We start from the raw sequence: 19,887 nt of genomic DNA on the forward strand, positions 1-19,887 counted from the left end.
GCTCTGGAAACAATCCAAGTGCCTGAGAACAGATGACTGGTTAAAGAAACAATAAATAGACATGGAGAGTATCATGCTGAGTGAAACGAGTCACAAGGAGAGAGACAGACACAAAATGATTGCACTCATTTGTGGGACAGAAAAAAAACATACTATGAGACTAATACCCAAGGACATGAGAAATACGGGCCAGGAGGATTGGTCATAGTTGGCAGTCTGCCTCAAGTGCTGGGGAAGAAGGCAGTTGTGATAGAGAAGAGATCATTATGACAATGGTAGTTAGAAATGATCACTCTGGACAAGAACTGAGTGCTGAAAGTAGGTAAAGGAAAAAACATGATAACCTCTCAGTATCTGTACTGAAAACCATAATACCCAAAAGGAGAGAGAGAAAGAGAAAAAGACAAAGAGATAGAGAGACAGGAAAGGAAACTGCCTGACATGGAGGCATCCTGGGTGTGAGGGGTGGCAGGAGGGAAACTGAGGTCATTGGTGGTGGTAAATGTACACATGTGGAGGGATTGGTGTTTGAACATTGTATGACTGAAACCTGATCATAAAGAGCTTTGTAACTGTGTATCTCATGATGACTCAATAAAAAACATATATATATATATGTATATATATCATCATGATCACGACCACCCTGTTGTTCGTCGATTGCCTCGAGCAGGTGCCAGTAACGTCTTCTTCGTCCTAGCCCTGAGTTTTTTTTTTTTAAAGTGCCATATTGAAGGCTTTTTCAGGGTTAGGAGAATGAGACCCATCATTGTTACTGGTATTTGGCATATTGGGTATACCACGAGGAGTTTGCCAGACTCTGCCATGTGGGCAGGTTACATTTGGTAGCCTGCCAGTTTGTCCAAAGTAGGAATGAGATGATAAGATGATAAGCTTCTGGGAGCTAAGTGTGATAATCTCTGGATCCTGGCCGTTGTTGGAGTTACACGGCAGTTGGTGGGTGTAACTGTCTAGTTACTGGCAGGTCCAGTCCCAAAACGTGCAGGCTTGGAGATCTCAGCCCCGGGTCCCACACACCTGGGTTCCTCTGCCAGTTCTTTTATGCGTGAGATTCATCCAAGTGTGTGGAGAGTGGTCCCAGCATGGCCTTGGCTGGGCCCCGGTGGTCTTCAGCTGTATATATATATATATATTTTTTTTTTTAAACTAAGTCCTAAGTGTATAAAAGGCATGCTGAAAAATCGACCTCTTTGGTGCTAGAGAGAGAGGGATGGGAGAGAGAGACAGAGAGACAGAGAGACAGAGAGACAGAGAGACAGAGTACAGGGTTTATGGCACATGTGTTTTTACAGCTGTTCCTGGTTTGATCTAGCACCACCAAGATTAATTCCTGAGTACAGACCCAGGAGTAACTCCTGAGCACTGCTGGGTATGAGCACAAAACTAAAACTAATAATAATAGTAATAAAACATATATAAATACATTTATTTTCCCCCACACTGTACTTTATTCTCTTTTGATATAAAACTGGTGTTATTAGTTTCTCATCTTCTAGAGAAAATAATTAAAATATTTCTATTTAAGAGGTATGGCATGTGTGATGTGAGTCATTTAAGGCAAGTGCTTTAATAGTTGAAAAGGAAGACAGAAGATATGACTGGTTTGCATAGATAAGATTCTACAAATGACACCAACTCTTGGTTATTGTAAAAAAAGCTATACTGAATGTATGTCTCTGATGGGGAGAGGAAGTACATACGTATTTTCAGATTAGAAATTTGCGTTCTGGTAAATATCTACAGCAGTTGAATGGATTATATGTAATTTATTTTTAATTTTTTAAAATTTCTATATTGCTTTCATAATAATATAATAATCTACATTCCCCCAAATAGTGTATTCAGGTTCCTTTCTTTCCACATCCTCTCTAACACTAGTTTCTGCATTTTTATTTATTTCTTTATTGTAGTTTTGGACCGCATTTGGCAATGCTTAGAAGTTCCTCCTAGCTCTGCATTCAAGAATCACTCCTGGCAGTGCTCATGGGACCATATGGGATGGCAGGGTCAAACCTGGTTTAGCCCTATCTATTGTACTCTTACTTTGGCCCCAAATTCTTGACTTTTAAATAACAGCCATCCTTACATGGGAGAGGTGAGGTGATCAAACATTGTTTTGTTTTGCAGTTTCCTAAAAGTAACAAGCGATGATCATCTTTTCATGTGATTATCATGTCTGTGTCTTATTTAGAGAAGTTTCTATTCAGATCCTTTATCTAATTTTTAACTTGGTTGTTGTTGCATAGCTTTATGACTTCTTCATAACTGGACAGATACTAAGTCTTTTCAGATCTATTGAGATAAGACAACGAGTAATTAAAAATCAGACTCAGAATGAAAATTGTCAACCCCCTTTGGGCATGGACTATTGAAAATGTCAAAAATGTTGTTCTGTTTTATCTTATCCTTTCCCAAAATTCCAATGCAAGGTAAAATGCATGTAGGCAGAACCCTAACAGAAATCTTTCTTCAGATTCATAGAGTAGATACACCAGAGCAAGTGTTAAAAATATGCCACACTGAAGTTAATTGGCAACTGCTGAGGCCTCACAAATCTGCACCAGTCTACATTAACCTTCCCTGTTCTTTTCCTATAGAAGTTGCTTCTTATGACCACACAGCAAGATGGTTCTCCAACACTAGTCTCCCATCTTGCAACCTTCCCACTTGTTACTTAATCAAGTTCTTTCTCCACCCAGCACCTTGCTTCTCAATTGGCTGAGCTTGTTGAGTGAGAGTAGAGTTCAGCAGGTAATGTATATGCCATAGATTCAATACAAGTTTTTATACCCTCCTCCTATACACAAACCCTCTTTCCATTCTCCTATGTGCTTTAATTCCATATTTCTATAACACTATCAATATCCACCCAGTTACCAAGAGGACAACAAAGAGGGTATTCTCAAAAAAAATCTCTCTACATTAATCACGTAGCAACCTCTATTTCTTTTATCCAATACAAACTTGTCAAATCAATCTTGCCATCTTCCTTATTTACATGGTTTTATTCAGGTTTCATTTTTTTTATACTACAACCTATTAATTTGTCTTGTCTATTCATTTCTAAATTGCTACCAGTTATTTTTCTAGGTGTTTGCCAACATCACACTCATGAATTGTTCACAAATCGGTTAATCTAAAACTATTTGAAAAATATTTTTTAAATTATGGGGAATTCATAGGCACAGAAGTTTGTTAAGGGCTTTTTACTCTTCTCTTTGTCTTTTGTTTAAGTTTCATTTGCTATTGATTTTCACAGAATAAGGAAATAGTTTCTTTTAAAAACAAAACTGCCCCATTTAGAACATAAATCTAAGATGGATATTAATTGCAGCAAACTTTCACATTGATAAGGATCTCACCAGTCAACTACAACTTAGAAGTATATACCTTGAAGTTATGGAAATTTGTTTATAATATACAGCATATTTGATGGATATTTATTCTTTCTCCAGCAATAATACCATTAGAACACTGAACTAGGGACCAGGAGATGACTCAATAGGTATAGGACTTGCCTTGCAAGTATGGTACTAAGAGTTCGGTGCCAGGTGCCCAGAATCTCCCCGTCTCCATGTACCAAGCATGATCTGGACATAATTGCTGTCTGTGATCCCCAGTGCCTCAAATCACACTGCATACTATAGACAGATTAGCGAGAACACCACTAGGAAAGCTGTGACCTTTGGAGAACATCACAACTAAAACAGATGTGTGAGCAAAACTTCAATAAGTGACTGGCTCTCTGATGAGCATTCGGTGTGAATACCACAATGGAAGTGTGACCTGAGCCAAGCACATTTACAAACACAAGGAAACCAAAAAGTTTATAACCTCTAGCAAGCTACAACCAAACGTGCAAGCACCATAGTCAAGTGCATGTGTGACCCTTGTCATGGAGATGAGAAGAAAGGAGAGTGTTCCAATCCTTCAATTTGGCATGGAACACTGAACCACTTATTAGTCAAGAAATACATGATGCTTTTAAAAAATGCCACCATGCTTTCAATAATCCTTTACCAGGAATTTTCTTGCCTTTAATGTTTTTCAAGTAAATTTATATTTTACCTTTCAAATACTTTGTGTCACTTTTTCTTCGTGATCTCCATGATATCTTCTTGTACCCTCAACCCCAGACTCCACACCAGGCTGTCTTCACTCAGGGCACCCCAGAGTGTGTTGGGTAAGAACCCGCCCCACCCCAAGGGACCTAGCCCCAGCAGCTGACCTCCACACCCAACTGCTGCCATACTCCAGGCCGCTTTCCAGACACATCATGAGATACTTCCTACCCATTTTCCGTAATTACCACACCATATTTGATGGGGTTAATACAGTAGGCAACAAATCATAGAGATAAATATATAAATACATGCCTCTTGGAGAGCCCAGCAAGCTACTGAGAGTATCCCGCCCACATGGACATTGCCTGGCAAACTCCCTGTGGAGGTATTCAATATGCCAAAACCAGTAACAACAGGTCTCATTCCCCTGACCCTGAAAAAGCCTCCAATCTTTGGGAAAAGATGAGTAAAAGAGGCTGCTAAAATCTCAGGGCTGGGAAGAGTAGAGGTGTTACTGGTGCCTGTTCAAGTAAATTGATGAACAATGAGATGACAGTGATACAGTGATACCCTCAACCCTGAGTAAACTAAAATCTCTCTCCTTCAGGAATCATATGTCTACACATATAAAACATAATTATATATTATGATAACTGTATAAATGTTATATTAATATGAATAATTTTCTCCTGGAGAAGAGAAATTTTAGTTTAGTTTATAAATATATAAGTATACACATAAGTATATATGTGTCTCTGTGTGTGTGTGTGTGTGTGTGTGTGTGTGTGTGTATGCTTGCTCCTTGACTGGATTCAGTGAGATTTGAAGGAAAGAAAAATTCTTTTTTGTTGACAAGTAATATATTATTGAATTAAGTGAGAAGGGTAACAGTCAAACTTGTTTTATGTGAAAATTTTCTATAAAAGATGAAGATAATGGTTAAAGGGAGGGTGCGAACTTCTTTTAAGGGAAGAAAGGATTTCTCTTAAACAAAGGTACTCTGAAACCTAGATATTTAGTGGTTAAGAAAGAAACTGGATCATTTCCTCTGAACATGCACAAAAATTTAAGTCAAATAAATATAATATCTAAAACTATCCAGTTCCAAAGAATTTATATTAATGAATCTTTATGATCTTAATTTTGGCAATGGTTTCTTAGAAATGATATCAAAAGCCCAAATATAGATAAATAAATTGGCTTCACTAAAATTAAATATTTGTGCTTGGAACAGTACAAAATGTAGTGAACTCACAGAAAAGGAAATATTTGCAAATCATATAGTCTTATAGCACACAGAATCTATATAACATTTATGTAATGCAAATGTTTAAACATAGAAACATTTGAATTAAACATTTCCCTAGAGAAAATATACAAATGGTCAATAAAGGATGAAAAAATACTGAACATCAGCGCTCACTAAGGAAATCAATGTGAAATGTCATTTCTTACTAAGATGGTTGTGATTAAAAAAAAAAAACTATAGTTAAGGGCATGGATAAATTGGTACCCCAGACCTTGCTCTTGGAAATATAAAGAGGTACAATACTTGGAAGATAGTTTGGCAGTTTCTCAAAAAGTTAAACATAGAATTTAACTTTATAAATATATATGTGTATGTATGTATATATGTATGTATATGTGTACATATACATATATATGCATGTATGTGTGTATATATATGAGCATATATATATCTCCAAGATAAAACATTTCACATAAAAATTGCTATAAATATTTCTGTTTATTATTCTGTAGCATTATTCAAAATAGTCAAAAAGTTAAAACAATTGAATTGCCCTCAATTGATAAATGTATAATCAATATGATTTATCAAACAATAATATTCAGCCATACAAAGGAATATTATATGTTACAATGCTACATGTTACAACACAAACATTCTTTAAAAATATTCCTAATTAAATAAACTTAACCAAAGGACATATACTTGATAAATTCACCTCGCTAAAATGTCCAAAACTGGGAAAGCATATCAGGAATTTTATAAGAGGTGACAGAGAATAATAACTGCTAATGACCCTTGAGGAGGTGATAAAAAGTGAAATTAGCATTGATGGTGGATACAGAAAATGCCCCTGAATAGTGTCTTTTAAATGGCGAATTATGTGATGCATTAATATCATTTTGCTAAAATTGCCTATTTCATAAGGATATAAGGGAAAATAAAAGTTTATAAAATAAACAGGGCCAATATTTAATAAGCACTACTTTTAATTTTTGCTAGAGGGTTGAAAAATATGTTTTTTGAAAATTTGAAATAATTTTAGACTATATTAGGTGTGTAAGTGAATGTAACTGTGTTCACATTGTTTTGTTTTGTTTGGGGGTCACAGCTGATAGTGCTCAGGACTTATTCCTGGCTCAGTACTCAGGAATCACTCCTGGTAGGGTTTGAGGGACCATATAGGATGCTAGTAATTGAACCTGGTTTGGCTGCATGCTAGGCAAATATCTTACTGGTTGTTCTATCACTCCAGTCCCATCAAACTTAAAAAAAAATCAAAATTGCCTCTTGATGAGCTAATGACTCTAAAGGAAGACAAGCTATTACCTTATCCACACTTTCCTCACTAGTACAGTGTGTGCTAAAGTGGATAATGCTGTTGTGCTCATTTTAAGTATCACCACAATAACAAGGATAGGTTGTTGACCTACGGATGGACACAGTACTCCATTCAACACTTCAGTAGAGCAATTACTCGACTGCTATTATGACTAATAAATTGGTTGCCACATTTAGTCATAAATAACATATATAACACAACATATAAAACAACAATACAATAACAATTATGATTTCAGTTTTGTACAATTGTTAAACAAAATCAGTTTCAAATTATTAGACTTGGATTATGCCTGTATTAAAATATTTTCATTGTTGGAAAATCTAAGTTGGTCATTCAATTTATAAAAGTAGTACAACACATTGTACAAGTCCTCTTATGTCACAAGAAGCATATACAACTAATTATTTCTGGTTCTGCATTCCTGAAAGATGTGTATGCTACATTAAATGTTTAATATGTCCCTAACCAAAGGAGAACACAATAATGATTTTGTTTGGCTGACAAGTCGATTTCATATAAAAATTAAGTATCTTAGCTAAGTAAAACAATTATGTGACATTCTTTAGTCTAGGCAATCAAATCACTAAGAAACTTATCTTTCCAAAAGATATAATGTTAAAGAATATTCTATATGTATTGTCAACTTATTGATGAAGAAACAACAATAGCTATTGGGCGATATCTTGAAATTTAATGCCAATGTTTGAAATTCAGATATTAAAATGAACTAGTTCACAAATTGCACCTGAATAAAAAGTGAAAAAATAGGGTCCAGAGAGGTAGTACAGCAGATGGGGTGCTTGCCTTGCATGCTGCTGACCTCAGTTAGATCCCAGGCACCAGCATCCTATTGGTCCCCAAAGCCCCACCAGATGTGATCGCTGAGCACAGAACTAGGAGAAAGCCCTAAGTATTGCTCAATGCGCCTCCCCTCCCCACAAACAAAAGAGAACCAAAATCCTGGTTTCTGAAAATAGTGCTTTCTGAGCTTTTAGGTGTAGCTTTGATAATTCCATGACAGGCAATTCAGAATAGCAGAAAAGAAAGAACAAGAGAAAGAAGAAAGAAATGAAAGAAAGGAGAGAGAAATAAGAGAATGATATAATGAAAAACTAAAACAAAAATGAAAAATTTGAAGAAAAAGCAGGAAAATTATAGGAAAAAAACTACTAAAGAAAAAGGTTTCATTTGGGTTTTGTTCTTAAGTCACTTATAAGGACCAGAGAGTTAAGGCATTTGCTTTGAAAGTAGCCAAACTTACTATTTATGAACAAATACCGCATGGTCCCCTGAGTATAGAAATGGGGACAGTCCCTGAGCACCACCAGGTGTGGCCCTACCTGTCACCTCAAATATTAATTTTCTCATTTCATGCATTTAAATGGCTAGACACATTTTCACTCCAGTATGAATGAACAACACACTTAGATTTATCATATGGAAGGCATATATGAGGAAATGGGGAAGTTACAATTTTATCAGCAATAACCAGCAAAACTCATTAAAAATCTAAAGGGCATAAAACTGGATATCGACAGAAATGGGAACAAGAGTAAGGAGCAAATGAATCAGCAAATAAATTGATTTGAAAAGATTTTGGTGTCTGAATTGTGTTGGGTTTGTGGGATGAATTTGTGGTGAATATCCTCTTAGTTCCACAGACACTACAAATGAATGTCTCTGGAAAAAAAGTATTTTAGAAAGGACAATCTGATGCCTTTCGAAGGCCAAAGAATACAAAAGAAAAGTTTCCCAAATTTGTTGAAAATGTTGACAGATATGGATACATATTTGATAGTCTATTTCCAACATAAAGAACTAACTGTAGTCTTTATTGTATATGTTTATTTTTATAAGTAAAAATAATAGGAAAATACAAACTTTTAAAAAAAATTTTTTTATTAGTGAAACATCATGAGGTACAGTTGCAGACTTACAAATTTTTGTGCTTGGGTTTTCGTTGTACAATGATCGAGTACCTGTCCCTCCACCAGTGCCCATTTTCAACCACCACTGATCCCAATACCCCTCCTACCCCCTAAGCCCCCCATTCCACCCTGCCTCTGTGGAATTGCACTCTCTTTTGTTCTCTCTCTCCTTTTGGGTGCTGTGGCCTGCAAAAGAGGCATCGAGTGGCAACATGTTCGGTCTAGAGTCTAGTCTCAGCATGCTTCTCCCATCCTGGGGGGGATCCTTCCAATACCCCCATTTGGTGCTCCCTTCTACATCTGGGCTGCCTTTATGCCTAGAGTGTGAAGCTGGTCTCCAAGCCATGGAGTAAACCTCCTGGTATTTATCTCGGCTATTCTTGGGTGTTAGTCTCCTATTTTGTTACTTTATGTTCCCCAGATGAATGCAATCTTTCTATGTCTATCCCTCTCTTTCTGACTCATTTCGCTTAGCGTGATACTTTCCAAGTGGTACCACTTGTATGTAAATTTCATGATTTCATCCTTTCTGACAACTACATAGTATTCCATTGTGTAGATGTACCAAAATTTCTTTAACCAGTCATCTGTTCTCAGACACTCAGGTTTTTTCCAGATTCTAGCTATTGTAAACAGTGCTGCAATGAACAGACAACTGCAGATATCACTTCGACTATACTTTTTGGCCTCTCAGGGTATATTCCCAGGAGTGGAATTGCTGGGTCAAATGGGAGCTCAATTTCTAGTTTTTTGAGAACTATCCATACTGTTTTCCAGAAGGCCTGAACCAGTAGGCATTCCCACCAGCAGTGAAGGAGGGTCCCTTTTTCACCACATCTGCACCAGCACCAGTTGCTTTTGTTCTTTTGGATGTGGGCCAGTCTCTGTGATGTGAAATGATATCTCACTGTTGTTTTGATCTGCATCTCCCTGATGATTAATGATGTAGAGCGTTTTCTCATGTGTCTTTTAGCCATTAGGATTTCATCTTTGAGGAAGTTTCTGTTCATTTCATCCCCCGTTTTCTAGTAGGGTTGGATGTTTTATTCTTGTGAAGTTCAACCAGTACTTTGTATATCCTTAATATCAACCCCTTGTTGGATATGTATTTGGCGAATATCCTTTCCCATTCTGTGGACTATCTTTGTATTTTGGTCACTGTTTCTTTTGAGGTGCAGAAGCTTCTTAGTTTAAGATAGTCCCATTTATCTATCTCTGTTTTCACTTGCTCGGCCAGTGGCGTGGCATCTTTGAAAATACCATTAGCTTCAATGTCACGGAGGGTTTTGCCGAATTTGTCTTCAATTAGGAAAATACAAACTTTAATAGAATTTTTTTCATTTAAATTTTAAGAAACTGAAACTCAAAGATATTCTTGGAACTAGGAACTTATAACATCTAGTTATATTGAATTGCTGCTTCTATGAAAAAAATCAAAACTTCATAAAAGACACTTTGAATTCATATCTCAGTAAGAGGAATGACAGGAAAATATGAGGGAAATTTGTGAGAGCATTTTCAAATTATCCTTTCAAAAAGAAATAAAACTATTAAATGTATATATAGATAATAGTGGCTTTTTAAAATGACCCCATGAAACATCAAAGAAATGTTCATTTTGTGCATTAACTAGTTTCAAAATAGGAAGTAGAATAATCTCCAGGTATTTTATAAAAATAGTGGGAAAGGCTCAAGAGAGAATGGCTCCAGCTGACCATCCAATAATGTTTTCAGGATATGAGACCCGATCTATTAGTGTAAGTACGACTTGAGCTTTTCAGAAAGATGACACATCCAGAGATTTCTACATGAATTTTTGAGTTCAGAAATACACTCCAGCTGCAAATAAAGGATCATGAAACTCCACTTAAATAGCCCCCAAATGCCATGAAACTGTGACTTGAACCTAACACAAAATTAAGCCTTCAAAATCTCAATTATTATCAAAGCAAACAAGCAGCAGGAAGATGACCTTCGTTGGCTTCTGCCTTCCAGATCTCAACAAATACGTCTACTTGACTGGTTCTAATTTGTGTCCACAACTTTACTTGCACAGGAATATGGAAAATTCAGTTTCTAGCCTTCAATCTCAGCAGTGTAGAAATGCACTCTAGAAAGAACTGTACAGTGGTTACCCAATTGGCCACATCTATCAATCACACTGCGACCTGAAGACTGGAAAAATTTCTTATCTAAGGCCACAGAGCTACACAGTGCTAGAGCAACAAACTTGAATTCAAAGATTTTGGCCTTTTGCCCGGTGTCCTTTCCACTGCATCAGTTTATAGCACTGATTACTCTTTGAAGACATTTGCCAAAGAAGACATATTTTCAAATCTTGTGCTAATTACAGTTTTCACTGAAGCATTAATTCAGGTACCTGTAAATGCTGTTACTTTTTAGTCTTATGTCAATTCTACTTCTTCTTTCAAATTCAGACTTAATCTTATTTTACTGTATTTACGGCTAAACCAACATTGCAAGAGCTTAATACCATTGAGTATTTTTCTCAGCAGGATTGCTGCTTAATCTATTTAATGTCAGAACAACTCAAACCTTTTTAGAATGGTGAAAAGAATATAGAAACTACATTATTGGTTTTCTTTCCCTTTTGTAAAATCTGCCAAAATGGCAATATTTGTACCATATTTATATTTCAATTTGTGTTTTCTTATCAAAATATACAGAAAAATAGAAAAGCAAAGATTTTTCTTTGAAAATATAGAGATGTGAAGTTATATTGAATTTTAAACATACATTAAAGAAAATTAGAAGAATTAAGAATTCTCATAGGAAATTTTTTCCTAAGAAAAATTTCTATATTTAAAATGAACTTATGAATTAGGGTCACAGTTCAACTGATAGAGCACATGCCTGGTATGCCCCAAGTATTGCAAGGCCATTAGATTTGCAAAACTGGGAAGAACTTATTAGGGAGTAGTCATGATAGACCCCCCTCTGTTGGGCATGGTGACTAAAAATTAATAAAAAATATAAAATATACAAATATGATATTGGCATAAAATAGAAAAATTTATATAATAATTTCAATTACAAATTCCTTTGGGCTGGAGTGATAGCATAGTGGTAAGGTGTTTGCTTTGCACGCGGCTGACATGGCTGACCCGAGTTTGATTCCTCCGCCCCTCTCAGAGAGCCCAGTAAGCTACTGAGAGTATCGTGCCTGCACGGCAAGAGTGGCAGTCTACCCATGGCGTATTTAATATGCCAAACACAGTAACAACAGGTCTCACGATAGAGATGTTACTGGGTCTGCTTCGAGCAAATATATGAACGATGGGAGGACAGTGACAGTGACAGTGATAAATTCCTTTAAAGATGAGATTAGAAACTTTTGGGCGGTTGTTTTAGGGGCTTCGGGGTTACACCCAGCAGTGTTTATGGGCTACTCCTGGATCTGTACTCAGGAGTAACCCCAGGTGGTACTCTGGAGACCAGGTGTAGCTTAGGGTATTAAGCCAGGTTTGACTGTATGGAAGAGAAAGTTCCTTAACATTTTGACTATTTCTCTAGCTCTTAGGAACTTTATTCATATGCATGTTAAATGATCTAATAATAGAAATCTTTTATATATATATATTTAAGAATATAAATTACTGAATATATTACCATTATCAGTGGTCCTATGATAGAATTAAAAGGGTTTAATTTAATTTGGTACATAATAATTTCAATGCTTACTAAAGTAAACATTTATAATTTGCACAAGAAAAATAATAACAAAGTTTGTTGTAATGGCTCATATATTTTCCATATGTAGTAAAAAATCTAATAGAATTCATGTAGATGTTTATATTAATATAGATATTGACTTTTCTTGGGAGTAGTGAAGGTAGTTATTAGCTCCAAAAGTTTTTACAAAAAGTTGGTATAAAATGAGCACTTAAAACTTTTTAATAACTACAAAAAATAACTGCTGCCACTTTGGGTGTGGCTACCAGAACTTTGCTAGAGTGGGAGCTGGTTAGCCCCCCCTCCAAGATCAGCATGGAGGTCTCAGCCAAGAATGGGTATCACAAAATTTTTTTGCAGCTAGTTGATATCTTTATTCAGAGCTATAGCACAGTGGGTAGGGTGTTTGCCATGCACACGGCTGACCCGGGTTTGATTCCTCTGTCCCTCTTGGAGAGCCTGGCAAGCTACCAAGAGTATCCCACCTACACGGCAGAGTCTGGCAAGCTCCCCGTGGCATATCCAATATGCCAAACAGTAACAACAAGTCTCACAATGGAGACGTTACTGGTGCCACCTCGAGCAAATCGACGAACAATGGAAGGACATTGCTACAGACAGTGCTACATAAAAAAATAACATTAAGGGGGTATGGTGCCACCAGCAGGTCAATCTGTACCTGTCAGGCAAGTGCATCAGCAGCCTGATGGCGCCTTCAAACTTCCACATACCACAACATGGCTGCTGTGTCTTTGGTCAGACCCCAAAAACTTGGGGCAAAGTTTACCAAGAAAGTAAATGGCCAAAAGTTAGGTATGTGGGAGACACACCCACAAACCACCTTCCACTCATCTATATAATTGGAGGCATGGCCTCTCTGGTTCCTGATGGAACAGCTTAATGGCCATGATCCCAGAGACTCAGAAACGAATCTCAGAACCCAAAGGCTTTTGGCAGAAATGCGTCCTGTTTCTGCAGTAGGTTACTGGCACTGGGCCACTCCAGGTGGGAATAGGTTTCATGCCTTGGCCTGTTCCCCTTGGCAGCCCGGTGACCACCATCCTCCAGAGGCCACTGGACATTCAAGTCTGGGCCTGCAGTGATGAGACATGCAGGGCCTCACCAGATAGGGGTGGAACCGGCCCTTTCCTCCCCATCCCAATGAGATCCCAAGTCGCGGCCTACAAATGGCCTCTCTGGCTCCTGATCAAGCAGATTAATGGTCATGATCCCAGAGACTCAGAAACAAATCTTGAAAGCCAGCGGCTTTTGGCAGAAATGCATCTGGACCGCATACAAGGTGGCCGCCGCCTCAGAGCTTATTGGAAAGCTAGATATGAGCTGGCGGTGATGGGGCAACTGCAGTCTCATGGGAAGGGGGGCAGTACTGGATCATCCTTCACGCCCTACCGAGCTCACGAGTTGCCCCCCATGAGTGGCTCTCTGGCACAGCCATAACACCAGACGCACAGAAACCAATCTCATAATTATCTGGCTCTTTGCAGAAATCCAAAATCGCGAGGCCACTATTGCGGCCACGCAAGATTATATGATTCTCATAACCAGCTATAGAAAACAAAGTATTTCACAATGCCTTTTCAGCAATTCTGATTGTTGGGGGGAGGGGTGGGGAATTCTAAATAATAATGGTGCATCTTTTGTCGAAATAATGAATGTAATTAATGCACAGAAGAGTTAAGTGGAAATCATCTGCCTCACAGGCATTGGGAGGGTGTGTATATTGGAGTTCTTGGTGGTGAAAAATGAGTACTGGTGAAGGGAGAGGTGTTTGAACATTGTATGACCGAGACTTATAACTTTTCCCACAGTGATTCAATAAATAAATATAGAAGAAAAAATAAATAAAATTATGAAAAAAAAGTAAGGTGGAGTTCATGCCCAATTCAATCAGCTAATCAGTGCTGAATAAATAGCAGTACTCCTACATAAAAAAAAAATTAAAGTCAAATATTTTAAACCCTGACATTCCAAAACATTAGATGAAGACATTTATATATTAAAATAAAATGTTTTTGTTAGTATTCATTTAAATATGCATGAATTTCAAAATAATTCTTGTGCTTGTTTTTTGAAAATATATTTGACTTAAATGATCTTCAACCTATATACTTAGAAAATCAGAATGAATGTAACTCAAAACAAGAACTACAAGAATGTAAGCACTTTGTCCCAAATGTGGAAAGAGAGTCTAATCCATTTTATTAGTTCTCCTTGCATCTGAAAAGGCAATTGGGAACTCTGTATTCAGGCAGAAAAACAACTTGGCTAAAGGTTTAGAGTTTTACAAGGTAACTTCTTATGCTCTGCCTTAGGAGGGAAGGGTGGAGAATAACATGCTGTTTATACAGGACACTCCACCCTCAGCTACATCCCCTCAATTAATTATGAAACCAGATCTCCTTTATCAGTATCAACTTACCAATCAGGTAATAGCAGATTTTTTCTGATGCTTAATATAAGCTTTGAGGAGGGTTTTAAGAGCATTACTTACGGTACCTGTTTTACATAGCATTAATATGAAAACTTGGAATACAAGCTTAATCTTTTTTTCTAAAGGTTAAAAAAATGTGATTATCTTTGTCTGAAGTCTTACAGATATAAATTTTGACCATAGTGACATTATAAAGTACATGTTAAAACGTAGGTGTTCAAATTAACTTATGAGAAAAGTAGTCTGTTTTTTTCATCTATATTCTTTTTAAAAAATTTTTTCAAATTGAGTCATCTTGAGATACACAGTTACAAAGCTGTTCATGATAGGCTTTCAGTCATTCAATGATCCAACACCCATCCCTCCACCAGGTCAGCTTCCTACCATCAATGACCCCAGTTTCTCTCCAGCCACTTCTGCCCCACCCTGCCTCTATGGCTCTATGGCAAGCACTTCCCTCCCTCCCACCCACCCCTCTCTCTGCCTCTCTCCTTTTGGACATTATGGTTTGCAATACAGATATTGAGAGGTTCTCATGTCTGTTTCTTTACCTGCTTTCAACCTGTTATCCAGAGTGATCGTTTCTAGCTATCTTTGTCATAATGGTCCCTTTTCTATCCCAATCACTGAAAAGTAGTTTTAAGGTATGGAAATAGACTGCTGCCACTCTCCCCCCTTTGCCACCCTCCCCTTCCTTTTGTTGTGATAACTAGGGCCCTCACACACTTAGTTGCATTGTTTGTGCAAACTTCTCACAGTGTGGGACCTCATACACATTGTTGTTCTGCAAGGCCTTACAAGACCTGGTGCCTTTGGGATCACACTGTGTGAAGGTGCCAGGGACGGACCAGTGGCCTAATACCTGCCAGGCAAGTACTCTAGTACTGAGCATGCCTTGGTCAAAGTCAACGGTGAGTGCTTCTGTATGTAAAACTGAGAAAATGAATAATCTGTGGTTAGCACAAAGCAGTTAAACGGTGGAAGTGCACAACTAACTGCATTTAATTTCTCAAAGCATAGATGCTGCAAAATGGGAATTTGGGCTTCTAAGTTTGTTCTCAAACTGCATGTGGTTTCTTTCACTTATCTTCTCTTTGTTCCCTGGAATGTTAGAGGTTAGAACACATCCTAAAAGTTTGATCTTAGTAAGAGTAAGGTGATTAATATATCAGTTTTGATCTCAGCTCCCACTGAAACAGTTATGAAAGTTAAATAGCTATGTATTTTTTCCTATTTTCCCTTATTTTGGTAAAATTTTAACATATGGAATGTTAGAATATTAATAAAACAAATACATGCATATCCTTCAAAAGTATTTGTGTATACATTTATTGTGTGTGGATAAATATTATGTGTGCATTTACATACATAAATGTATTTATTTTATTTTTTTTTATTTAGGATTGCAGGCATTCTAAATTAGGATTCCATTCTAAATTGTAGACACCAGGATATTTCATACTTAAAATGCTGCAGCATGCATTTTCTAAGGATATTCTCCTAAAATATAACTGTAACCATGTCTATCAATCTATCCATCTAGCCTACCTTCTTTACTGTCACTGCATGTCTATACATCTGTATTTCTTTCCAGTACTGAAATGAAAGCAATATGTAAACTGATTCTTTTTAACAAATGAAGAATTAGGGGCCAGGGATTTAGTACAGAAGTTAGATCACATGCCTTATATGCATCAAATCCATGTTCCTTCCTCAGCACCACAAAACCTTCCAAGCATTGCTGCGGGGGAAGGGGAAGGTGAGAGGCGGAGGGAGAGGATCTGGAGGCCCCTGAGCACCATAGGGTGTCCTGTCCTGACGGGGCCTACAATACACCAGATCATCAGACCCTAGCACTGAACTACCTGCCTGATTGTCAACATCCAGCCCCCAAGGCACTGCTTAGTAAGTCCACAAAAACAGAAAAAGAACAAGAAAAAGAACGGATTCAAGCCATTTTAAAATGAGATGGCGTTCCAACACCCAAGTGTTGGAACATTATATAACTGAAACCAAATCATGAACAACTTTTTAACTGTGTATCTATCTGTGATTCAATTGAAAAGAATAAAATGAGGTAGGTTATTCATTTTTATTATAATAGAAAATCATAGTCCTGAATTCTAGCCTGGAAAGAATAGGCTATATATCATTGGGTCTGATTTTTCTCATCTGTTAAAGAAAGACCTCAACTATACCAAAGATTCCTAAATGTTCTTATTTCATGACACTCTTTGTTCCAGTAATTTTTTCCACAAATTAAAGAGCTAAAGATATACCTAAAATTTTACTTATTATGTAGTTAGTTCCAAAAATCATTATGTATCTCTTGTCTAGGAACATAGTTGCTTAAAACATAATACATATCCTTTTGTTGGCTTGTCTGTTGGTTGGTTGGTTGGTTGGTTGGTTGGTTGGTTGATTGTTTGGTTGATTGGTTTGGGGGCCCCACTCAGCAGTTCGTATGGCTTACTTCTGACTCTCCTTTCAGAAATAACTCCTGAACTGGGCTGGGGGAACCCGATGGGGTGTCAGGGATCAAATCATATTCAGCTGTGTGCAAGGAAAGCACTCTATCTGTTGTACTATCTCTCCAGCCCCTGTCTTTGTATTTTATTATAGCAACTTATAAAAGCCCAGTTATTGAAAAGTCTGGGTTCAAAAAATCCAAACATTGAAATTTTGAATTACTTAGAGCCGGTAGCTTGCATGGTATATTGATGCACCTTTATAGACCTTTTTTTTTAAAAAAAAAAAAAAGAACATCCAGTTATGGCACATCTTCATGTTTGCATTCTTTGGTCATTTAAGTACAGTTTTAGAAGTATCAACTATCTCTATTTATATATTTGATATAGCCATGATGTGATCTAAAGTTTAGAAATAGAATATAAACAAAATATATTCCAAGAGTTCAAGAAGCTACAGAATTGAAGAGATAGGAATTCCACCTATATGGAATGCACTACCTTCCTCTTCCTGCTTAAGAATCACTCATTTACCCCCAAAGTCAAAATTTCACCTGTCAGCTCTCCCCCAACCCAATATCCTAGACCACTCCAACTCACAGTCAAGATGAAAAAGTTAAAAGGAAAATGTCTTTGCTGATGTTCACTCTTTAATCTCCATTCCAATTCTTACCTACTTCACTGAGACTTAGCTCACTTGTTCATGGAAACCATTAGCTCAAAAAGTCATGTTCAGTGAAGTCACCAAGACCAAATGCTGAAGCCAAAAGATACCTTCAATTTTCATGTTATTAGGTCCTTTCAACAGCATTTAATAACATCATTACAATTTCAACATACCCCCTTTTCCTCACTGCCATTTAAGCATTCCATTTTCGAAAACTCTCAATATCTGGTGACATATTTACTCTCTCCATCTCTGACCTCACTTCCAGTCATCTGGATCTGCCCAGCATATATCAGTGATAATCTCTTGGCTGGTCTACTCAACTGGTTTCCTAAGAAGTATTATTTCCACCCACTCTCCTTGCTTCTCCCTTTTTAATCTATTCCACACATTGCAGACATGGTAATGTTTTTAAAACACAAACTTCAACATTTTTTACATATCGCCTCTTCCTACTGAGCCCTCATGTTTGTCAGGATCCTTCTTACTAAAGGAATATTACTCATGACATTTCATTGGCGTGGAATACTCTTACCCTTTTTCTTCTTGAGTAAGCCTATTTTTCAGATTTCAGTTCAGTCGGCATTTTAGGAGAAAAAAACTATCTTTCCCTTAGTGACTAGTCAAACTTATCTGCTAGAAGATCATATAGAATTGTGTACTTCCCCATTGCAATATTCCCTGAAAGAAGGGTACATTTCTGTTTTCTGTTCATTAGTGTTATCTTGTATTATTAGTACAGTTCTCGGCACATAGAGACTATGCACAAACTATATATTTAATGAATTAATGTGTGAAAGATACATTGTTAATGAAGGAACCTGAATATATTGCATTTGAGCTGAAAACTGTTGTTGAAGAATATGAAGGCAGATGAAGTAAGAATACTGTCCCCTCAATTCAATATGTCATTGGTTATTTGGGCAAAAATCATAGTGGAGCTGAAGACAATCTAAAAATTAACCTGGAGCATTATAGAGCTAATGAAAGAGCAAACTTTGTGATTGAAAGAAAAATCATAGGTTCAATTCATTGGTATTCTGAATTAAGAGGCAACAAATCATCCTAGGTGGGAACAACTTCAAGACTTTGAAATGCAAATATGAGGGGCCCAGGTAGAACTGTTAGAGCATCTGCCTTTTAAGCATGAATTCTAAGCCCTTGGCCTTGCCACATGCCAACTGTTATTCTGGTGGCACTGCCCATGGGATGTGCCATGCACTTGGTGATACAACCAAGCATGTGAGCTATACACTACAACTAATGTGCAAACCCCAGTTATTGCAATAATAACATAAGGAACAGAGGGAGGGAATAAAAACCACAAATTCTACGTAGGAATACATATGGAATGAGATGTCCTTCTAAATATTTAATCTACACCCAATGCTCTCAATAAGAAAATATACTCTTCTGTGTTCAGTAACAAGTGTCACAATAGAGACGTTACTGGGCCTGTGAGCAAATTGATGTACAATGGGAGGACAGTGACAGTGACAGTGACAGTTACTTGCTTTACAGCAAAGAAAGCCAGAAATCAAGCTTGGAGTCATTCAGAATTGTCCTCTCATTCCCTGTTTCCATATCTTTTAAGGATCAACATCTAGACTTATTCCCATTCTCACTACCCCTTTCATAAACTTTCACAGGCCCTCTCACAACCATTTAGTAGCTGCTCTCCCTGCACCAACTTTATTGTTCTTTTTGGGGAGGGGTGAAAGGGTGCCTATGATTTACAGGAAATGCAGAGAATTTTAGGAAGTTTATTATGATTTTGTTCTAGAAATCCCGAAATCCACTTCCAGCTCGTCTTTCCAACTGAGCATCACTATTCCAATTTGTCGTGTTTGAAGGGCTTCTTTTCGAATTTCTTTCAATTTTATTGAAGTCTTACTGTAGAATAACAAAATCATTCTAGGTGGAGAAAAGGCCCCAAAGGGGAAGGGGGTGGGATGGAGTCAAAGCAACTCCAAGTCTTTTACTTTCAAGTTTGAACTCAG

This window comes from Sorex fumeus, unplaced genomic scaffold (assembly GCF_029834395.1).
Source record: "Sorex fumeus unplaced genomic scaffold, SorFum_2.1 ptg000037l, whole genome shotgun sequence".
Lineage (NCBI taxonomy): Eukaryota > Metazoa > Chordata > Mammalia > Eulipotyphla > Soricidae > Sorex > Sorex fumeus.